The sequence below is a fragment of the Puma concolor genome, chromosome E2 (assembly GCF_028749965.1).
Source record: "Puma concolor isolate L17-30 chromosome E2, mPumCon1.1.hap2, whole genome shotgun sequence".
In the NCBI taxonomy this organism is placed as follows: Eukaryota; Metazoa; Chordata; class Mammalia; order Carnivora; family Felidae; genus Puma; species Puma concolor.
Genome location: NC_141681.1, coordinates 24,163,675 through 24,189,094, shown reverse-complemented (window position 1 = coordinate 24,189,094; position 25,420 = coordinate 24,163,675). Strand labels below are relative to the sequence as shown.

The 25,420-nt window shown below is 37.0% G+C and overlaps 1 long non-coding RNA gene across 1 annotated transcript in view; it reads right to left on the bottom strand.

Moving 5' to 3' along the window:
* Window positions 1-25,420, bottom strand: part of LOC147573430 (uncharacterized) — a 198,082-nt gene that overhangs the window by 5,778 nt on the left and 166,884 nt on the right. Inside the window, exon 2 of the long non-coding RNA XR_015244696.1 lies at window positions 2,207-2,257. This is a non-coding gene — a long non-coding RNA (uncharacterized LOC147573430). The remainder of the gene's footprint in view (window positions 1-2,206; window positions 2,258-25,420) is intronic.

The following is a 25,420-nucleotide window of genomic DNA, read 5'->3' as shown; positions in this document are numbered from 1 at the left end:
AGAAAGAGATACCCAAGGAAGATTTTTGCATTAAAAAAAAAGAAGAAGACTAGAGGGAGGTCTGAGAAAACAGTAGAGGGATTGAGAGTTAGGAGAATCATTGAAAGTTTTGGCAGTATCTCAGATTTGGCAAAAGAAGCTTTATCTTAGGATGGACACTAAGAAACACTGAAATGAGATGTACACCTGATAACTGACCTTAACATATATTTCTAGAGTCAGGTTACAAATACACAATCCACTCTGGGGTCCAAGCTACAGAGAGAGAGAAAAAAAAAATGGGTCTTTTTTTTTTTTTTTTTTTTTTTTCAAAAACAAGGCATGGAGTGTCTGTGCAACGAGTGACCTAAAATGTTGCTTGAAGCATGGGGCGCCTGGCTGGCTCAGTCGGTTAAACGTCCAACTCTTGATCTCAGCTCAGGTCATGAGCCCCAAGGAGGGCTGTGGGCTGACACTGAGGAGCCTGCTTGGGATAATCTTTCTTCCTCTCTCTCTTTGCCCCTCTTCTGCTCATGTGCTTGCTCTCTCTCTCAAAATAAATAAACTTAAAAAAATATTGCTGAAAGCAGAAAAGACCAACATAGACATGTGTGTACTGATAGTTTTGTTGCTGGATGCTCCTGGCAGTGGTTGGCAGAGACTTCACTGTCTGTAACTGCATCATATAAATTCTACTGATGGTGTCTGATATTTTGAGTGGCCTAAAACCACAGGTTATAAATAAATAAATATATATATATATATATATATATATATATATATATATATAGTCATTTATATATATGAATACATGAATATATATATTCATGTATATATATATTCATTTAAATATATATTCATGTATATATATATTCATTTAAATATATACATATTATTTTATTTTAGAGAGAGCATGTGAGTGGGAGAGGGGTAGAGGGAGGGAGGGAGGGGAGGGAGGAACAGAGAGAGAGGGGGAGGGAAAGAGAGAGAGAAAGGGAGGGAGGGGGAGAGAGAGAGAGAGAGAGAGAGAGAGGGAGAGAGAGACAGACAGACAGACAGACAGAATGAATGAATCTCAAGCATGCTCCAAACTCAGCATGAGCCCAAAGGAGAACTCAATCCCAGGAACATGACCTGAGCTGAAAACAAGAGTTGGACGCTCAAGTGGCTGAACCACCCAGGCACTCTTCTATGTATTTTATATCACTCTCAGCAATAATCTGGAAGCATCTTGATGGATTTTTATAATCTTTAGAATAGCTACTGCATTAATTTTCTATTGCCAATGTAACAAATTGTTAGAAACTCAGAGGCTTAAAACAGCACAAATTTATGATCTTACAGTTGGGAAGGTCAGAAATGTGACACGGGACTCAGTGGGCTAAACTCAAGATGTCTGCAGGGCTGTATTCCTTTCTGGAGGTTCTAGAAGAGTCTCTGCTTCTCTGCTTATTACCTTCTAGAGGCTTCCTACCTTCCTTGGCCCACTGCCCTTGTCTTCCATGTTGAAAGCCAGAAAAATTGCATCTTTCTTATTCTTCTGTGGTCACATCACTCTGTGACCAAAGCTGGGACAAGTTTCTGGTTTAAGGATTCATGTGAGTACACCGTATCTATTATGATAATCCATAGCTATCTTCCTAATTCATGTTCTCTAACTTTAGTGACATCTGTAAATTCCTAATGCCACATAAAATGGCGTAGTCAGAGGTTGTAGAGATTAGGTCAGAAGTGTCTTTTATAGGCCATTATTCTGCCTACCACAGTTGATAAAATATGACTCAATGTTTGGGATACCATTCATATTTTCACCATTCAATATTCTGATTACACAAAAATTAATCAATAACATGGTTACTCATTAATTTATAATCTTACTCCTTGTTTGGATTTTTCAGATATCACGGTCTGCTTATAAATTTCTTATCACTGAGTGACATATTTGACTGACTGGAGATACTTAAATACATCTTGTTAATGCCTTTAATTTAGGTGATGGATAAGACAAGTTTACTTTATTCTGACTGTGGCAAACCATTTATGGGCTACCCAACCACTTGGAGTAATAAATTCAGGTCAAGTGCTTGCTTTCCTGTATACATGTGCACATGTTTTTCTTCCTATTTTGAAAGCCCTTCTTGAACTTCTCATGCCTCCATCTACTTCAACTTCAGAATAGACCTACATCAAGTAAAGAAACTGAATTAGGAATTCAGTATCTACTTACAGAGAAAAGTGCAGGCCAGATGGCTTCACCGGTGGGGTCTTCCAAAAACATCTAAAAAATAAACAATAAGAGCCTTTCACTTAATCTTTTAGCTAATAACATTTCTCTACTCACTCATTGAGGCTAGTATTACCCTGATAGCAAATTCAGACAAAGCCATCACAACTAAACTGCAAACTGATATTTCTAATGACACAGATGCAAAAATCTTTAATACATACGTACAAATAATAACAAATGTTGGTAAGGACATAGAGAGGGGAAACTTCACACATTGTTATTGAGAATGGAAAATGGTTTAGACCCTTGGAAGAAGAGTTTGGCATTTTCTTCAAAATGAAGAAATAAATAACCAAATAAGTAACCAAAAGAAATAAAAACACAAGTCCACACAAAGACTTGTATGCAAGTATTCATAGCAGCATCATTCGTAAGAGTCAAAACATGTCCACGAACTAGAGACTAGATAGACAAAATGTGGTATATTCATACAACAGAATATTATTTGCCAGCACAAATGAATAAATGGCTGATACATTCTACAAATGAATTAACTTCAAGAACACGATAAGTGAAAAAGCCAGACAGTAAAAGAACATATACTGTATGATTTAGTTTATAAATAAATATACAGAGAGCACATCAGGGGTCAGCTGAGTTTGGAGAAATGAATGGATATAGACTGTAAAGAGGCATGGAAAACTTGTGGGATAATATAAATATTTAAACTTCAATGAATAATACACTTCCAACAAATGAATTTCTTTTTTTTTTAATTTTTTTAATGTTTATTTATTTTTGACAGAGAGAGAGAGAGACAGACAGACAGACAGACAGAGCATGAGCGGGGAGGGGCAGAGAGAGAGAGAAACACAGAATCCTAAGCAGGCTCGAGGCTCTGAGCCGTCAGCACAGAGCCTGATGTGGGGCTCGAACTCACAGACCGCGAGATCATGGCCTGAGCTGAAGTCGGACACTCAATTGACTGAGCCAGCCAGGCGCCCCTAACAAATGAATTTCATGGTACTTATGTTATACCTCAGAAGAGAAGCTAGGAATATTCTTCCTCTGAATAACAATGTATTGTGCATGAAACACATTTACACCAACACATTTTCAGCATGTCTTTTCATGACAATTATTTCTTGGAACATTTTTTTTAAGCTAGATCTATTAAAAATAGAAGAATGGACACATGTCCCCCATCTTGGTATCGGCTTCTTTTTGTCTTTTTGTCTAATGTTTTCCTGGTCATCAGCTCAGTATTTCCTTGCCTACCTTCAATGATGGGGATACATATGCTTAGAATTGTGACTCACTTTAATAAAATGGTTTTACCAGGAGAAGCAGGTGACAGTCAGATGGTAATGGATGTGTACACTTTCTGATCACAGCATCTCACACTCTTTCCTATTAGGAAGTGATTCTACACTAAATGTACCAGATCTGATGATCTGCAAACACATGCCTCTCAGGTTGCCATTACGTATAAATCTCACATTTATCGGTGTAATGGAAAAGCTACGGGTATTTTGAAACAACAGGTCCAAATCTTGATGGCACCACAGTTATCTGATGCATTTTGGTCAAGGTGTTTAACCTGCCTGAGATTCAGTTAATATATTTGCCAGTGAAGATAATTCTGACTCCAGAGATGGTGGCACAAGATGAAGTAATTACGTCCAGTGCCTGTTGTACAGTAGGAGCTCAATAAGTTGTTATGTGCTTTCAGTTTTTGTTGCTTCCCCCATATATATAGTGTTATATATGATTATATATATAGCTTTATATATAAATATAGTTATATACATACATAGTTATATATAGTTATATATGTGACTCTATATAATTTAATATATAGTTATATGTATACATAGTTATAGACAAGTATTTCATGGAATATGCTTCAAAAACATTGATTTAATAGCAACAGGTATACTTAATGCCATGCTTACAGTCAGTATTATATTTAGGAGATGAACACACTGAATGATGGTAATATGCTCCACTTTGACATAGGTTAAATAATAAAAAACATCTAATGAATTTATGAATATGCCATGATGGATTATTAACTTTGTAAAATCATCAAGTTATTTTTTTGTATACCCATGTTAAATGATAGCATAAATACGTGGCTACTTTATACATTAAGTAAACCAGTCTTAGAATGCACACAGTTCATCCTGTGCATAAAATGCCAAACAAAGTATCATACTCGTATCTACTGGATAAGCCTTGAGCACTTCTTGGCTGGGCACTGATTATTTCAGCCTCTGTGTCGTTCCTTGTCCTAGTTTATTTAGATGTGTTAATACATTTTATTTCATTATAATCAAATTATGTTTGATTATATGTTTCATTATTTGAGAATAATCTATTGCTACAATTATTATCATTTTTTCACTTATACGTGGCTATTTCAATTAATCTATCAGTTCTAAGGTTTGCAAGGGTATTTAAAGATACAAAGTACACTTATAAGCTAAGTAAAAAGCAAGTTAAAAAATTATACATATATGTAATTAAAGATTATTATAGAAGTTGAATATGTAAATAATCAAGGGTAACATTTAAAACACTACCTAAATGCTAATAGAGCTTATTATTTATTGATTCATTTATTTACTTGTTTAGTTATTGTATTAGTCAACTTTGCTGGAGTAATGGAGGTCTTTAAAAAAATCTTACTTATTGTGTAACAATAGATATTTATTTCATACTTTTTTTTTTATTTTGTCTGAAATGGACTTGGGCCAAAGAAGCCATCCCTGTTTTAGGTATGGCTAAGCAAAGAGTAGGTATGGACAAATTGGAATAAACACAGAATGATTTTCAAGCTCTTGTTCACATTTCATTGGCCAAAGCATGTTCTGATGGGTGGGGCCACAGTGCCTTCCATTAGGAGATATGAAAGGCCATTGCAGGGAGAGGGAATGAATAATGCTCTTATCAGAATCAGGAGTGAAAAAGTGGAAGCAATACTGTAATCTACTATGTTTACCATTATTTTCATTTTTCAATTGCGTTTAGCAAACATTTTTATTGTTCTTACAATATGCTTGTCACTGTTCTAAGTTTCAAATATATTAGCTTACTTAGCCTTCCCAACAGTCTTATGAGGGGAGTGCTGTTAATTATCTGTGGTTTCCAGATAAGAAAATTCTGACACAGTGAGGTTTATTCAAGTTTCCCAAGGTTAATAAGTTTGTAAGTGACTGAGCATCGACTCTAGCCTAGGTACCCTGACTCTAGGATCTATGCCTTTCAGGCTCTCCTAGAGATAGTGCACTATAGCAGTAACATGGGACTGCTCTTTTCTTCTTCATAATGTTCTCAAGTTTGAGAATTCTCCACAAAGTTTTTTATTTCTTTATTGTTCTAAAATAAATGAAACAATAGAGTCTGTGAGAACACACAACCTGTTAAGATCTCTTATTTCTTGTGAAAGGACTCAGGAGAAAGGACTTCACATTTCTGGAATCATGTGATTCAATCTTGGGCTTGCCTCACACCATCACTCCTCCCCGCCACGACCCTGCAGTTTACAAGGTGGTTTTCCCTTTTCCCTTGTCTGGCCAGTGTGGAAAGTGACAAAGCTCTGATTCTCATTGTCCTGAACTGAGTCATTTAACGTAACTACCTAACATCAAAACTGATAGATGGATAATTATACTGTCACAAGCCATGCACTTACAAAGAGTTAAGGTGAATGCGCTAACTATGAATATGTCACCTCTTTGGCAGACACAGTGCATGCCTAAGTCAATAACGGGGGACTTCTGTGGTGTGTAACAGGTCACATTGTGTATTCTAATCCGTATTATTCTTGTGGCTGTTGTGGGAACAATTTGTTATTATGTATCGTCTTCTCCCTTTTTTTCCAGAAATATTACCAGTTCACTTTTATTGCCCTGATTTTTATTTCCTGGAGATGGAGTACTATGCAATCTAAATTAAAGTCATTTCTCAGTGATATGTTGCTTTATTTTCTTTATAGTACTAATGACAAGTCAAGTATGATTATTTGCAAGTAATGTCTTGGTCAAATAAGAGTGATTTGATCCAAGTGCTTCCTACTAGAATGTTAGTATTTCAGAGAACAATTTGGGGGTTGTCAGAGGGAAGGAGAGGATGGGCAAAATGGGTGAAGGGGAGTGAGATATGCAGTCTTCCAGTTATAAAATGAGTAAGTCACAGGATGAAAGGTACAGAATAGAGAATACAGTCAGTGATATTGTAATAGTGTTCATTGTATGGTGACAGATGGTAGCTAAACTTGACTGAGCACAGCATAACATATAGACTTGGATCGCTGTGTTACCTGACTATTGTAACACTCTGAGTCAACTACACATCAAATAAAGAAAAAGAAAACTGTATTTACCCACCTCTGGGGCGTGCGTTACCCAGTTTAATAATCCCTTTTGAGAAAGTAGATAAGTCATCACTACTCTGTATCTATTTCCTTATCTGTGAATAGGCAAGCATATTTGTTCTTCTCATGGATTTTTATAATGGTATAATGTATCTGCAAGGATATTGTGAATAATTAAGGATAAGAAATTACTGTCAAACAGATACTAATAACAAAATAACAATTATTTAATTTTTGTATCCCACTATATGATAAAAATGAAACACTAGATCAATGTCCTGACATGGATATACATATATCAACTGCATTCAACAGTCCTCTTAACACTCATAAGCTTCTAAAAGTGGAATCCTTTGGGAACTGCTTTGTTCATAATGTTCTTGGGCAGACACTGTGATAGAAATAATTCCAAATTATACATGTTCATTTCAGTGGTTGACTTTGCACTCAAATCATATCGCCAATTTCAGGTTTACTTAGGACAATGAATTAAAATTCAACAGGATGGATAACTCAGTCATTGCTCACTCTACCAACCAATTTTCTTAGAATTTGATTATGCTTGAAATAAATGTATTGAAATAGTAGTCAAGAATCTGGTTGAGGCTGTGTATAAAAGACATTTATATTATAATGAAGGTTCATTTTCTTCTAGAGACCATAGCATACTAAAATGCTGGGTGGCATTAAAATATTGTTATTAACTACAACTCAGACTTGGATTCACTATTACATCATATATGAACAATCAGAAGAGGATTGGAGGACAAATGTTGGCACTGAGCTTAATGAGCACATGGAATAGTATATTTGAACTTGCTACAGGAACCACACGGGGTGGGCAGACATTGATCTTTTCAAGTTATCAAACTTCTGAGTTCTCTCTCTTTTTTTTCTTCATTTATAGCAAGATTCTGGGGAGGTTTTTAAAATTTTTTTTATGTTTTTATTTTATTTTTGACAGAGAGAGAGAGAGAGAGAGAGAGAGAGCGAGCATGAGTAGGGGAGGAGCAGAGAGGAGGGAGACACAGCAGAGCAGGCTCCAGGCTCTGAGCTGTCAGCACAGAGCCCGACACAGGGCTCGAACCCACAAACTGTGAGATCATGACCTCAGCTGAAGTTGGACGCTCAACTGACTGAGCCACCCAGGCGCCTCTAAAGATCCTGGAGAATTTTAAAAAGAGCTTAGCAGGGTGCCTGGGTGGTCCAGTTGGTTAAGCATTCATTCGACTCTTGATTTTGGCTCAGGTCAAGATCTCATGGTTGGTGATATGGAGCCCCACATAGGGCCTCTGCACTGACAGGGTGGAGCCTGCTAGGGATTGACTCATTCTCTCTCTCTCTTTCTCTCTCTCTGTCTCTCTCCCCTCTCCCCCACTTTCCTTCTGCCCCTCCCCTGCTCTGTCTCACACACACCCTCTCTCAAAATAAACTTAAAAAAAAGAGCTTAGCAAATTGAAGTCTATGTGAACTGTTCTTTTCCTTTTATGAACCAGAGAACCATTAACAATTTTAAAAGAGTACTTCTCTGATTTTAATCCTCAACCTTCTACCTGGTGTTTACTTTCCAGTTTGAGGGTCTGATCACGTAAAAATATCCTTGCTCCTTTCATAGAGTTAAGTATGTCCATTGATACTTAACTAATGAGAGAATACATAACTAATTATAACTTCCAATTATCAAGCCCCTAACACGTGTCATGGACAGGGCACGAGAGGCCCTGTAAATATTATTTCAGCCTTTTAAACATATTCTTTCCAAAAAGATCTTTATTTACCTGTTTATCAAATGAACTTAATGATACTTACGTTAAAAGATTATCTGGATTTTCCAAGGTTATACAGTCATCAGAAATTAAAGAATTGGGGTTGATCTCCCACACTCTTTATAACTTTACAACTTTCCCTAAGAAAATTGGCATTTCTTGCTGTCCATACTTAACACTCCTGTCTTGTGGTACCCCGTTCAGTTTACCATAGGAATTTGTATATATTTAAAAACCAATTTTCCCAATGTATTTCCAACAAGAAGAGAGGATTGTGTTTCCTTTTAAATGAAAGTAACTATAATTCACAATGAATCCCTTGAATGAAGACTGTAGAGCAAATACTCATTGGAAATGAAAGGGAAAAGAATATGTCTACAATGTATGAGCCCGCATTTAGTGGTCCCTATTAAGTATCAGATTGGGGAAATAAAAAGCATGGCAAGGCTCCTGAAGACCAGAGACATAAGACAAGGATGCATATCAACGGGAAAACATGTTAAATACCAGAACGGGAAGATTTTCAGGAGACAAAAGCAGTTTAAACGACAAGAGAAAGATTATGACGGCAAATTCGAGACATCAAGTGCCACATACTGCCTGCAATGCTGTGGCTGGGAAACCCTTCTTCTCTCCACTGAACAGCGAGCGCTTCGTAGCCTGAGGCCAACTGAACTTCAGACAATGAAAGAAGGCAAGTCGTCTTCCTTAAAAGAGGAAATAAATAATCCACCCTCAGGATTCACAGGAAAGAGATGACCGGGCAAAACTGAGTGGATTTATATTTAGAATTTATGTCTCTCAAGGGCTAGAGGTGATAATGAAAAAAAAAAAAAAATAACGCGCAATTTATGTAAATATTCTTTGTATACTGTCACAAAGATTTGGAAGATTTCAGGCCAATACAAGTAATTTTTAATGTTTTCATTAAACATTTCAAGCATCAACCGAGGGACTTGTTGTAAGTCAGACATAAAGTTACCTGATGCAGATTTCAAAAGATGTGCAGTCACTATACATCTACATGCTATTCAAGACATTTGGAGTATAACTCTCATTTTGAAGGATGTTTACTATACAGCTGTCCTGCTTCTGGTTGTCTTTAATCCAGTAGTTTACAAACATATCATAGAAATATTTAGATTTAACCTGTGTTAACTACATTGTGATGTTGCCTAATGCTGCTTAATATTCATCAATGATTTCCTTATAGTTTTGCCATAAACCTCAGGAGGCCTGTGGCTCGTATGGGACGGGGCCTGTTCTGGATTCTCTAACTGCTCCTACACATCTTACTGTCTATTGCCACCCCTTAATAGCCTTATGCCATCCTTCACAATTTTCTAAAAGTAATGAATTCCTGGGGCACCCGGATGGCTCAGTCAGTTAGGCACGGACTCTTGGTTTCGGCTCAGGTCATGATCTCGAGGTTCATGAATTCAAGCCCCACATCAGGTTCTGTGCTGATGCTGTGGAGCCTGCTTGGGATTGTCTGTCTCTCTCTGTCTCTCTCTTTTTCTCTCTCAAAAATAAATAAATCAACATTTTTTTTAAATAAAATAAAAATACATTTCTTTACTGTTGTTCTTTCTTTTTCTAGACTACCCATATCCACATATCTACCCACAAAGTACGAGGCATTCTTCTACATGCAGGTCAAGTGTTACCTTTTTTGGTGACACTTTTCGGGGCTTTTTGCACCTCCCACACCTGAGTATTGTCCCTCCTGTTCTAATGGGAACTATGCGTCTCTCTAGTGTGGTGATGATGATTATTTTGTTCTTGCTTCTTTGCTTGACTCCATTTCCCATTACACAGTGAGGTTATTGAAGGCACAGTCTGTATTTTATGAAGTATTAAGCTCTAGGCCCTTTGGAACACATCCTAATAGATGTATAGTGTTTGTTGGCTCATGCTCTGTCCAAATTCCATTATTCCACAAATGAAGAAATTAAGGCCTAAGAGGGTGAAAAGACTTGCCCAGGGTTACACAGATGGGTTATTATACCTAATCGCTGTTAAACAGAAAGTTCTAAAAGACAACACACAAGGTCTGTATTAAGATAAATTATTTGTACAGGTGCAAGACATGTAAAGAATTTGAAATAGCAGTGGCTTCTATGTGGAATAGAAACATTATCATCATTTGTAAAGCAAGCAACAAAATCACTGGGAAGCAACCAGTTCTTTCTCATCCAAAACTCCCATAAGTATGAAAACAAACATAAAAACACCTGTTCTGTGGTCACTGCTTCTAGACTGTCTTCTTGAATTGAAATGCATTTTTCCCAGTGAGCTCACTAGGAGATCACAAAATAAATTCAGCTTAAAAGTGCTACAAAATATTCGACTTTATGGAAACACAGGGATGAGCTGTGTTCCTTTTGACACAATAAAACCACTACCGTGGAATAAAATAAATTCAGTGAAATAAATCAGAAAAATAGGTTAGTTTGTCCTACAAAAGCAATATTTTGTTTATAAAAAAAAAGAGGATGTATCGTTGCTTTAATTCAGCCTTGCTCATCTTTAATGTTTATGATGTCTATGTATGTTTTCAGAAGTTGTGGATTTATCTCTGATTCATGTGTTTCCTCCTTACAGACCACTCAATAAATTGGAGGGTCACTGAATAGTTTAGTTTTCAGGGGCTGATATCACCGAACACTGGGGTGGAGCTCCTGGAAAGTACAAGAGAGATGGGAACAGAAATTAGGCTGACTCCTTTGCTCTCTACAAAGAAATTTAAGGATATGTGGAAGGGAACACATCTCTCTTGTCAAAAAACAAGATAACAATGTGCAGAGACCACAGGTTAGATACTTCTGCAGCTAAAAGTTTCCTGAAAAGCGTGACTGAGAAGTAGATTAAAACACTGCATTGCAAACAGGAGGAGAAGAGCCCTCCCAGCGTCCATTTGGACTGGGACAAACATCTGAGACACAGTCCTGTCAATGCCCTTGACAGTGATTTCCCCAGGACGGAAGGGTCAGGTTTGTACAGTTTCACCCCAATCCGTCTATATTTTATTTCCATCTGCACACAGACTGCCGCTACTTTCCTAGTTCTCATGTGCAATGGTTGTCTTACTCCATCATCAGAATATTTGTATCAAGTAAATGTGACGTTCACCATTTGACAAACAAAAGCAAGCTTAGAGAAGAGATGACTCCCAGCCACAGAAGCTTTCTTACCTTTAATCTGATTTATACAACATATAATGGACTTCGGAGACAGAAAGACAGTGGCTTGACAACAGGTTTAGCTACTGGGTCACTGTGTGACCAGAGGCAAGTAACTTTACTTCTTTGAGCCTGAGTTTATTCTCTGAGAAGTGAAAACATTAATATAACCAAATTGTTTTAAGGATCAAGTAAAATAAAATCTGGAAACAAAACCCTACTTTAAAGTAGGTAAGACTCAGTAAATTTAAATTTCTTTTCTATTCTAGCTATCCACCAGCTAAAGATGTTTGTTTATCTTCAAGGCACGGGAAAATAGAGTGTCACATTCACAAAGTTTATAAAAACTTAAGAATTCTTTATCAGGGACGTACTTTGAATTTTAAACCTAGATTTCCCCATGGTAAACACCTTTATGTTAAAAAATATTCAAAATAAATACACTAGTATACTTGGCATCTATTTTCTCTGAAGAAAAAAAAAAACAACTATCAAATGTTAATAGACATCTCCCCAAATGTCGGAACATCTACCAAGCATGGGCATACATACCTGGCTTTATGTGGTAGAATTAGATCTCAAAGGGGAATGTGCTTTGCAAATACTTGACAGAAAATGTGCAGATATAAAATACTTATAGTACACATATCTTTATGCTGGCTAATTCAAAATGTCATAACAGTAAATTTAAAGAAGCAGGTAAATTAATTCATTTACAGCCCAAAGCCAACTTTCAATCTTGTTTTCCCTGGATATTTCTATCTGAAAACCCTCTGAGATTTCCAGCAGCAGAAAGTCTATTAATTTTCCATGCACTTGTTGATGCAAAAGCTATCAGGATTATGGGTTGAATATTTCTAGTGTAGGGAAAGTATAGGATGCAATTAATCTCTGTGAACTAAAATATACCTCTTTTTATTAATCTTTTATTGTAAATGAGCAAAGTAATTGAACCAGTACCACACTGTCAGAATGAATGCAATGCCGGTGGGATATGCCTGAGAGAGCACATGCTGATTGAGTATTAAATATCTAACGGCAATAATTTATGGTTCATTACCTCTTTTGGAGTTTCTTAGTTGCATAAGGCTTGAATTCTAAATAGTCAGACTTTTAGTAGAAAACGGCTTACAGATGCTGAAGGCAGCAAGTGCACAACTCACAGACAATCTCCCTCATTTGGGATGTTTCATACTTCATGGAACCAAACTCTATGGGTATTTCCAAGCAGGGCTCGTTGTTTCAAAGAAAGAAAGCTGTCATCTCATCCCAAAATGCCCTCTTGCATACCCTGCATGGTGTATTCATGAAAGTGCCAGGTGACACAGACGCAGATCCGTGAGCAGGAATATAATGGAAGCAGAGATCCTGCAACTTCCTTCATATTATGTAAATCCATTTCCAGCTATCTGGTGGTTGAGACACCTCAGTTCTTGTTTTCAACTGACATTAGCTTCCTTAATTGTATCGTGCCAACCCCTGTGGCACAATTTTGCTGCACATGGAAATGGAAGCTTTTTTCCTGCTGGTAACAAAATACAATCGACCTGAGGCAATATTTATAGAAATATGTGTTTTGGATTTGAAGACTGGGTCTTTTCAGACTACATGCAGTTTAAAAACAAACACAGTTAAAGGAAAACAATATGAGCTCTGTATCTATGGCAAAGAGATACTGCAGCTATATGTTTAGTTGTTGGCTTTTAAACAAATTCCTTTACTCCAGCTTTACCTCAGTGTCCTATGGAGCAGCTAATGTTCTAGTTGGATTCCATTTTTCTTTTCCAGAGAGGGAGTCTGTCTTCTTCGATTTATAGTATTTACTCAGTAGACAATGTTTCTTAAGTGAAACATTTACAGTTTACTCAATATACAATATATAGTGTTTACTCAATTTGAAACAATATTTCTTAAATGAAATTTCAAATAAAAGAATACAGACTTTGGATATGATTTGGACTTAGGTATATAATCATGCATGAAAATGTCTAACTCTTTTGGTACCTCTTTACTGATATCAAATAAGTGGTTTAAGAAGGGCTTTTGAAATAATTGAATACCCTCTTTTCTCCTCAAATTTAAGTCTCTTCTATTCTTGTTACAGTTTGTATACAGAGAAGGTGTTATTTTTATTGAATTACTTAAAAAATAACCCAGATGCCCTATAACTATTTATCTATCTATCTATCTATCTATCTATCTATCTATCTATCTACCTATCTACTTACTTACTTACTTACTTACTTACTTACTTGTAGGCTAGCATGGAGCCCAACATAGGGCTTGAACTTAGAACTGAGATGAAGACCTGAGCTGACATCAAGAGTCAAAGACGCAAGGGCGCCTGGCTCAGTTGGTTGAGTGTCCAATTTTGACTCAGGTCATGATCATGATCTCATGGTGAGTTCGAGCCCTGCATCAGGCTCTATGCTGACAGCTCACAGCCTGGAGCCTGCTTCGGATTCTGTCTCTTTCTCTCTCTGCCCTTTCCCCCTTCATGCTCTGTTCTGTCTCTCAAAAATAATGTGAAAAAAAATATTCAGACACTTTACTGACTGAGTCATCCAGGCACCGTTCTAACAGTCTCATGCAGGGAACAAATGACAAGAAAAAAAAGCAACAGCAGGAAATATAATTCTCATAAATAGTAATCAAAAGTCAAATCTAGCAAAGATCAAGAAAGTTTGAAAATACATTATGTTGGAAAATGTCTAAGAATGCCAGATGATAACATTTCATCAGGCAATTAAATCTGGTGACTAAAGTCCAAGCTTTTTTACACAATGACAGGAAGAATTTCTTTTGTGCTCCTATATAGTTTCATATTTTAAAAAAGGAAAATTACATCAAGGTAAGTGACAGGAAATCAATCATATTATTTGTGGGTAGTGATCAGCAGCCTTGATCCCAACACACTAGACAGAGTTAAATTTATGTAGCTAGGCCACGCCCACTACTTCAGGAAGGAAGTAATGTCAAATAAATTCAGGCTTCCACAGCAGCTTGTAAGAGGAAAATGATAAAGTAAATGATGTTAAGAGTGTGATGGGACCAATGGAACCAGAAATGAGAAGAGAAAGGAGAAAGGAATATGATTGTATACTAGGCATACCTCCTCAAAACCATTAAGATTGTTTCTGGGGTGAAAAGAACTAAAAAATGAAAACAAATGAAGGTCTGAAGGCAACAGCAAAAGATAGGTGGTATCTTTTCAAGGAATTAAATCACAGGGCATGATATGTTTAAGAAAAGAATATTGAGGGGTGCCTGGGTGGCTCAGTCAGTAAGGCATCTGACTTCAGCTCCAGTTATGATCTTGACGTTCATGGGTTGGAGCCCCCCATTAGGCTTTGCACTGTCAGCACAGTCTGCTTCAGATCCTCTGTTTCCCCCTCTCTCTCTCTGTCCCTCTCTCATGCACATTCTCTCTTTCTCTCTTAGAAATGAACATTTTTTAAAAAGGAAAAGAATAATGATAATTAATAAAAGCACAGAGGCATTTATCAGGGTGATATTTCTAATAAGTGAAATGGTAGTAAGCACCATAATTATTGCACAGATATGAATGTCTAGCCAGGGAAGCCTATTTAAAGAAACATGAACTTTAAAACACAAAGAAATTTGATATGTGACTCATGGAATAAATTATGGTATATTCATTTAATTAAAAAAAAAAAAAAACTATGGGAGGGGGAGCCAAGATGGCAGAGCAGCATGGAAGTTTTTGTGCATCTCACATCCACGAAATACAGCCAGACCAACACTAAACCATCCTGCACACCTAGAAAACTGATTAGAGGATTAACACAACAATCTACACAACCTGAACTACAGAATTCAGCAGGCATGTGGCGTGGAGAGGTGAACCTGGGGAGAGTGAAGCTGTGGAGGACAGGGAGCCGCTTTTGCATGAGGAGAAAGGACAGAGACGGGGGTGGGGGGGTAGGGGTGGGTAGAATATGGGAAAAGCACCCCTCCCCAAAAGCAGCTGGAGAGAAAGTGGAAAATTGGAAATGGCGCAGGGACTAAACTAAAAAGGGAGAAAGGAGAAAAGAGAGGGTTTAAATTCCATTAAGACTGTAAACAGGGGGAGTGCAAAATCTGAAACTCTGCACCTTGATACCTGGAGGTGCTGTGGTGGGAAGGGCAAATCCCCAGGAGCAGAGCAGGGTCTGGGAGGTTCTTGGGCCACACAGGGAAAAGTGGTTCCACTGCCGGAAGAATATTTGGTAGAGACTGTGAGGCCACCTGGTCCCAGCAGATCCCAGAGAACAACCACATTCGCTGGTGCTGGAAGAAAGTCTTTAAGGGTGAAGCCAGGTGCCAGATGTGTGTTGTGATTTTCCATAATCCCTGAAACACTGAGGCTACGCTGTCTCACAATCTTTTTTGGGGGTGGGCTGGAACCTGGCCGCAGTCTCGGAAACCGGAAGCAACAGGGTCCAGCAAGTGGACCCAGGATCCTGGCTGCAGTCAACATTCGGCCATTGATCAGGGAGACCTTCCTGGAGAGGGGCGGAATGGGTCAAAGCTGAAGTCCTTCCGAAGGGTCTAGGAACACAGCCTCATGTGAGACAAAACTCGGGAGAGAGGTACTGCCTGGGGCTTGGTCACATACAGTGAGGAAGTGGGAAGTAGACGAAAGTTGAAGACAGAGGACAAGTGCACGATTGCTGATCAGAGAGAATGGAGTTCCAATACTAGAGACTCGGTAGCTGCGTGACACCATTTTCGCTGCTCCCGCGCATGCGCATACACACCTATGAGCGCCACAACAATCCACCTCAGTAGGCTAGCAGTGCCATCTAGTGGAGAATTGAGCCATTACACTGAGCCCCTCCCAACTGGGCCAACCTCACTCTTCAAGAACACAAGTCTCACAGCCTGCTTAGTTTATGGACTATAAAGTGCTTTATAGCCTGACTTCTAGGGGAAAACGAAATAATTTCAGTCATATTTCAATCTGTTAGCAGGTCCATCTATTCATTTTTTTTTCTCTTTTTCACTTCTTTTCTTTTTCTTGAATATAGAAACAGAAAAAATTCATTTTTATTTTCAATTTTTATTAAAAATATTTTTCAATTTTTTACTATATTTTTTACTTTTGTGCAATTTTTTTCAAATTCTATTTTACTTCCATCATTTTATTTTAGTCTGCTTCAGTGTACTCATATTTTCAAATTTTCAAACGATTTCCTTTTTTTTTTTTTTTCATTTTTCTCCTTTTGGTTTCTTTTCTTTTTCTTGAATACAGAGAGAGAAAAAATCATTTTAATTTTCAATTTTTATTAAAACTGTTTCTTTGTTTTACTATATTTGTTATTTTACATAATTTTTTTTCAAATTCTACTTTACTTCCATCATTTTATTTTAGTCTACTACAGTGAATTCACTTTTTCAAATTTTCAAATGATTTCCTTTTTTTTCTTTTTTCTGTTTTTGTTTCTCTTCTTTTTCTTGAATACAGAGGAGAAAAATTCATTTTTTTAACTTTTATTAAAAATATTTTCTTTAATTTTTTTTCTCCTATATTCTTTATTTTTGTGTAATTTTTTCCAAATTGTATTTTACTTCCATCATTTCATTTTAGTCTACTTCAGTGTAGTCATTTTTTCAAATTCTCAAACGATTTCCTTTTTTTCCCCCCTTTTTTCTCTCATCTGTCAAATCACTTTCAACAAACACCCAGACCAAAACACACCTAGGATCTAGCATCATTTATTCAATTTTGTGCGTGTTTTTTAAATTTTTTACTTTAAAATTTTTTTAATTTTAATTTTTTTAATTTTAATATTCCCACCTCATTAATTCCTTTTCTCTCTTCAAAATGATGAAACAAAAGAATTCACCCCAAAAGAAAGAGCATGAAGAAACGACAGCCAGGGATTTAACCAACATAGATACAAGCAAGATGTCTGAACCAGAACTTAGAATCACAATAATAAGAATACTAGCTGGAGTCGAAAATAGACTAGAATCCCTTTCTGCAGAGATAAAAGAACTAAAAAGTAGTCAGGATGAAATAAAAAATACTATAACTGAGCTGCAATCATGGATGGATGCCACAGCGTCAAGAATGAATGAGGCAGAAGAGAGTATCAGTGATACAGAGGACAAACTTATGGAAAATGAAGCAGAAAAAAGAGGGAGATGAAGGTAAAAGAGCACGATTTAAGAATTAGAGAAATCAGTGACTCATTAAAAAGAAACAACATCAGAATCATAGGGGTCCCAAAAGAGGAAGAGAGAGAAATAGGGGTAGAAGGGGTAGGTGAGCAAATCATAGCAGAAAATTTTCCTAACCTGGGGAAAGACACAGACATGAAAATCCAGGAAGCACAGAGCACCCCCATTAGATTCAACAAAAACCGACCATCAACAAGGCATATCATAGTCAAATTCACAAAATACTCAGGCAAGGAGAGAATCATGAAAGCAGCAAGGGAAAAAAAAGTCCCTAACCTACAAGGGAAGACAGATCAGGTTTGCAGCAGACCTATGCACAGAAACTTAGCAGGCTAGAAAGGAGTGGCAGGATATATTCAATGTGCTTAATCAGAAAAATATGCAGCCAAGAACTCTTTATCCAGCAAGGCTGTCATTCAAAATAGAAGGAGAGATAAAAAGTTTCCAGAACAAACAAAAATTAAAGGAGTTCGTGACCACTAAACTAAATTTCAGCCCTGCAAGAAATTTTAAGGGGGACTCTGAGGGGGAAAAAAGATGAATGAAGGAAGGAAGGAAGGAAGGAAGGAAGGAAGGAAGGAAGGAAGGAATGAATAAATAAATAAATAAATAAATAAATAAATACTGAAAGCAACAAAGATTAGAAAGGACCAGAGAATACCACCAGAAACTCCAACTCTACAAGCATCAAAATGGCAATAAACTCATTTCTTTCAGTACTCACTCTAAACGTCAATGGACTCAATGCTCCAATCAAAAGACACAGGGTAACAGAATGAATAAGAAAACAAGATCCATCAATATGCTGTTTACAAGAGACCCACTTTAAACCTAAAGACACCTTCAGATTGAACGTAAGGGGAAGGAGAACCATCTATCATGTTAATGGTCAACAGAAGTGAGCTGGAGTAGTCACAGTTATATCAGAAAATCTAGACTTTAAAATAAAGACTGTATCAAGAGATGCAGAATGGCATTATATCATAATCAAGGGGCCTATCCACCAAGAAGACCTAACAGTTGTAAACATTTGTGCACCAAATGTGAAAGCACTGAAATATATAAATCAGTTCATCACAAACATAAAGAAACTCATCAATAGTAATACCATAAAAGGAGACTTCAAATCCCTACTCACAGCAATGGACAGATCATCTAATCAAAAAATCAACAAGGAAACACTGGCTTTGAATGATACACTGGACCAGATGGACTTAACAGATATGTTCAGAACATTTTATCCTAAAGCAGCAGAATATACATTCTTCTCCAGTGCACATGGAAAGTTCTCAAGAATAGACCATATACTGGGACACAATTCAGCCCTAAGTACAAAAAGATCAAGATCATACGGTGCATATTTTCAGACCACAATGCTATGAAACTCGAAATCAACCACAAGAAAAAAATTTGGAAAGGTAACAAACACTTGGAGACTGAAGAACGTCCTATTAAAGAATGAATGGGCTGACCAAGAAGTGAAAGAGGAAATTAAAAAGTATATGGAAGCCAATGAAAATTATAACACAACAACCCAAAACCTCTGGGATGCAGCAAAGGCAGTCGTAAGAGGAAAGTATATAGCAATCCAGACCTTCCTAAAGAAGGAAGAAAGATCTCAGTATACAACCTAATCTTACACCGTAAGGAGCTGGAAAAAGAACAGCAAATAAAAACTCAAACCAGAAGAAGACAGGAAATAATAAAGATTAGAGCAGAAGTTAATGCTATAAAAACCCAAAAAAACAGTAGAACAGATCAATGAAACCAGAAGCTGGTTCTTTGAATTAACAAAATTGATAAACCCCTAGCCAGTTTGATCAAAAAGACAAAGGAAAGGACCAAAATAAATAAAATCAAGAATAAAAGAGAAGAGATCACAACCAACACAGCAGAAATAAAAGCAATAATAAGAGAATATTATGGGCAATTATATGCCAATAAAATGAGCAATCTGGAAGAAATGGACAAATGCCTACAAACATATACACTACCAAACCTGAAACAGAAAGAAATAGAAAATTTGAACAGATCCATAACGAGTAAGGAAATCAAATGAGTAATCAAAAATCTCCCAAAAAGCAAGAGTCCAGGGGCAGATGGCTTTCCAGGGGAATTCTATGAAACATTTAAGGAAGAGTTAACCCCTATTCTCTTGAAGCTGTTCCAAAAAGTAGAAATGGAAGGAAAACTTCAAACTCTTTCTATGAAGCCAGCATTACCTTGATTCCAAAACCAAAGACCCCATTAAAAAGAGACCTATAGACCAATTTTCCTGATGAACATGGATGCAAAAATCCTCAACAAGATATTAGCCAACCGGATCCAACATACATTAAAAAAATTATTCACGATGACCAAGTGAGATTTATACCTGGGATTCAGGGCTAGTTCAATATCTGCAAAACAATCAACATGATTCAGCACATCAGTAAAAGAAAGGACAAGAACCACATGATCCTCTCAACTGATGCAGAGAAAGCATTTGACAAAATACAGCATCCTGTCTTGATAAAAGCCTTCAAGAAAGTAGGGACACAAGGAGCATTCCTCGAGATCATAAAAGCCATATATGAACGACCCAACGCTAATATCATACTCGATGAGGAAAACTGAGAGCTTTCTCCCTAAGGTCAGGAACAAGACAGGGATGTCCACTCTCACCACTGTTATTCAACACAGTATTGGAAGTCTTAGCCTCTGCAATCAGACCACACAAAGAAATAAAAGGCATCCAAATCAGCCAGGAGGAGGTCAAATTTTCACTCTTTGCACATGACATGATAGTCTATATGGAAAACCCAAAAGATTCCACCAAAAAACTGCTAGAATTGATTCATGAATTCAGCAAAGTTGCAGGATATCAAATCAATGCCCAGAAATCAGTTGCATTCTTATACACCAACAATGAAGCGACAGAAACAGAAATCAAGGAATTGATCCCATTTACAATTGCACCAAAAACCATAAAATACCTAGGAATAAATCTAACGAAAGAGGTGGAAAATCTATACACTGAAAACTATAGAAAGCTTATGAAAGAAATTGAAGAAGACACAAAAAAATGGAAAAAGATTCCATGATCCTGGATAGGAAGAAAAAATATTGTTAAAATGTCAATACTATCCAAAACAATCTACGTGCTAAATGCAACCCCTAGCAAAATAACACCAGCATTCTTCACAGAGCTAGAACAAATAATCCTAAAATTTGTATGCAACCAGAAAAGACCCCAAATAGCCAAAGCAATCTTAAAAAAGAAAACCAAAGCAGGAGGTGTCAAAATCCTGGACTTCAAGCTATACTACAAAGCTGTAATCATCACTACACTATGGTACTGGCACAAAAGCAGACACTCAGATCAATGGAACAGAACAGAGAACCCAGAAATGGACCCACAAATGTATGGCCAACTCATCTCTGACAGAGCAGGAAAGAATATCCAATGGAATAAAGACAGTGTCTTCAGTAAGTGGTGCTGGGAAAACTGGACAGCGACATGCAGAAGAATGAACCTGGACCACTTTCTTACACCACACACAAAAATAAACTCAAAATGGATGAAAGACCTCAATGTAAGACAGGAAGCCATCAAGATCTTTGAGGAGAAAGCAGGAAAAAACCTCTTTGATTTTGGCCACGGCAACTTCTTACTCAGCACATCTCCAGAGGCAAGGGAAACAAAAGCAAAAATGAACTACTGGGACCTCACCAAAATAAAAAGCTTCTGCACAGCGAAGCAAAGAATCAGCAAAAATAAAACGTAACTGACAGAATGGGAGAAGATATTTGCAAACGACATAAGCCCTCAGATAGAGGGTTAGTATCCAAAATCTATAACTTATCAAACTCAACACCCAAAAAACAAATAATCCAGTGAAGAAATGGGCAAAAGACATGAATAGACACTTCTCCAAAGCAGACATCCAGATGGCCAACTGACATATGAAAATATGCTCAACATCACTCATCATCAGGGAAATACAAATTAAAAGCACAATGAGATACCACCTTACACATGTCAGAATGGCTAACGTTAACAACTCAGGCAACAAGAGATGTTGGCGAGGATGCAGAGAAAGAGGATCTCTTTTGCATTGCTGCTGGGAATTCAAGCTGGTGCAGCCACTCTGGAAAACAGTATGGAGGTTCCTCAGAAAACTAAAAATAGAACTACCCTACGACCCAGTAATTGTACTACTAGGCATTTATCCAAGGGATACAGGTGTGCTGTTTTGAAGGTGCACATGCACCCCCATGTTTATAGCAGCACTATCAACAATAGCCAAAGTATGGAAAAAGCCCAAATGTCCACTGATGGATGAATGGATAAAGAAGATGTGGTATATATATATACAATGGAGTATTACTAGGCAATGAAAAAGAATGAAATCTTGCCAATTGCAACTACGTGGATGGAACTGAAAGATATTATGTTAAGTGAAATTAGTCAGAGAAAGACAAATATCATAGAATTTCACACATATGAGGACTTTAAGAGACAAAACAGATGAACACAAGGGAAGGGAAACAAAAATAATATAAAAATAGGGAGGGGGACAATATATAAGAGACTCAAAAATATGCAGAACAAACTGAGACTTACTGGAGGTGTTGTGGGAGGGAGGGTGGGCTAAATGGGTAAGGGGCACTAAGGAATCTACTCCTGGAATCATTGTTGCACTATATGGTAACTAATTTGGATGTAAATTTTAAAAAAAGAAAAAAACTATGCAGCTGTGAAAAAGAATGAGAATTTTTTGTATACAAGTATGGAAAAATATCCAAAGTATCCAATACTGCATAAAAAGGCAAAGCACAGAATTGCATTATAGTGTGCTGCTTCGTTATAGAAGTAAAGGTGTGTGTGTGTTTGTGCGCATGCTTGTATGTGTGCATGAAACACAGGATAAGTGGTATAATAGTCCCCAAGGTGGTTCATGTTCTAATCATTCTTTAACTGGTGCATATGTTACCTTACATGGTAAAATAAACTTTCAGATAAGTAATATGCAGGGCCTTAAGATGGGGAGATTATCTTGGATTATCCAGATATGCCACATCAAACTACGGAAATTCTTAAAAGGAGGAACTTCCTTGGCTGTAGAACCAAAGAAATGTCAGCAGGAGAAAGACTTGAGCAAACATTACTGGCTTTGAAAATGAGACCACAAGTCTAGGAATGCGGATGAATTCTAATAGCTTGAGAAGTCAATGAAATGGCTGCTTCCCAGAGACTTTAGAATGGAACAGAGTCTGGGGTGTCTGGGTGGCTCACTACTTTAAGTGTTGGACTCTTAATTTTGGCTCAGATCATGATTCATGGTTGGCGAGATCAACCCCTGCTCTCAGCACAGAGCCTGCTTTGGATTCTCTCTCTTCCTCTCTCTCTGCCCCTTCCCTGCTCGTTTTCTCTCTCTCTCTCTCTCTCTCTCTCTCTCTCTCTCTCTCTCTCTCCCCCCACCCCTCTCAAAATGCATAAACTTTTTTTTTAAATAAAGGAACAAAGCCCTACAGATACCTTTATTTTGTTTAGCCCAGTACGCCTCATGTTAAACTTAGACCTAAGGAAATATATGATAATAAATACATGTTGTTTTATCCTTGTTGTTATTTGTTACAGCAGTGATAGAAAATGAATAAACTGCATAAAAAATGCATGTATATATTTGCCTTTATTTGCACAGAATACCTCTATAAATATACAAAACATTTTGGAACACTGCTTTCTGTGGAGCAAGTAATGAGTGGCAGGAGACAGATGTGGATGGGTGACTTTTACAGTACATCTCTTTGTACATTTCAGATATTGGACCATCTAAATTTATCTATTCCCAAAATAAGTATACATAATTTAAAATAAATGTAATAACATTGCCCTTCCTTCCTGTATTTTGAAGGGTACGGGCCATGTGAAACTGGTGAGCAATGAGGCATCACATTCTTAAATAAGTTAGAATTTTGATGAGAGATATACCTGATTATTGGCTGATTGGAGGATAGGAGTTTTGCTGAGATATGGGTATGAACAAATGAAGGCTTACTTTGTTCATCTAAATTATATTTTCTTGTGACTCATTTCTTTTTATAAAGCGACCATCAGGTGATTTCTATTCAAGTAAATTTCAAGGCGAGTTAATACATTAAAACCTATCCAATCATTCAACATGTATCAGTGTTCATCAGTGGTAGGAATTAAAGATACAGAGATGCATCGGGCATAGTCTTTGATGTTAACAAACTCCCCAGGAGATACATCCTTAAGCAAATAATTACAGAAAAGTGTGAGAAATTCTATGTGAGGAACGATAGGAGATAACAGAAGAGTAATCCAGAAATACCAGCTAGGAGGAAAATTACTGTTTAGAATAGTTCTGGTGGTCACTGAGCCATCCCCTTCATGGAAATTTATAAAAAAAACCTTACACTATTCCTCAAGTTTTCATACAATCACCTGTTATAAAACTGTTGTAATAAATGTACAATTCTATAGACAGGGACCACTAGACTAGAGAAGTACACACATCAACAAGGTGATCCCAATCATAAGAAGCAGTACTATTTGCCCATTAGGGTCCATCTGGACATCCAGAAAGCCTCTCGTCTTTCATTCTCAGTCCTTTTAAAAACATTTTTTAAAGACCAAAGTACTAATAGATAAGTCAGGATACTTCATTTTCAAGAAGTAGATTTTCTCTTCTCAAGAGGAACATTAAATGATGCAATTCTACAAATATGATATTCAATGATCCAAATTGTAAATGTGGTCCTAAATATTTTCTTACACTCAATGCCTCCCATAGTTGGAATATGTGCCAACAACAAACTGGAAAGAAGACTTTAGTTACACAGACTGCTTGACTGAAGGCAGAACCTGATTGATGGCTAATACTGCATTAACTGTAAAAGATAGTCTCATTACAACTGCTCAAACTTAAAGCAGCTTCAGTATAAAGCTAGATTCATGAGATTTATTGGTTCCAAATGGGCCTCAGGATGGAGAAAACGTGAGAGAGGATTCCCCAGGTCAAGATACACTCATACATTTAAATTTGGCATTTAATAAAGTGATTTTCAAATTGGAAATATGAACTTTATTTTTAACCTCTTCTTGGATCCAATTTTCTGAAGACGTGCAAATGTATTTTATATATTGCATGTAAAATCAGAACTTCTTTCCTCAATCTCCCTAATTTTTGGATACTGCAGGAAAGAGTCTATTTGGATCTGAACTTTACAGATAAGTATCCATCAGTCAGTCTTTGTCTCTTGTGTGTACAGCAATAGCCCCTCAGGGACTGTAAATACTTGTTTTCTTCGCTTCTTTCGGTTTACTGACAGCTCATTCATGTACACATTGGGCAGGAGGATCTGTTTTCTAATTACAAATCTATATTATAAGTTCATCTTCTTTTCAGCTATTAGAATTTCCCTTCCTCTGACTTCATCAGACATTTATTTGTTAAATCAACCCACTGAATAAATGATTAACCTACGTGAAACTGTTGTACAGACACTCGTTGAAAAAGCAAAACAAAACAAAACAGATTCACTGAATCTCTACTGTTTTCCAGGAGCGGAGATGACTCTTAGATTGGGAGATGGTGAAAGTCCTGAAAAGACATCAAAGTGCATCTGACTTGAGATCAATTCCATGCTCTCTAGAAGACTCGGTTTTCTCACTTTTAAGATTGGGAAAAAA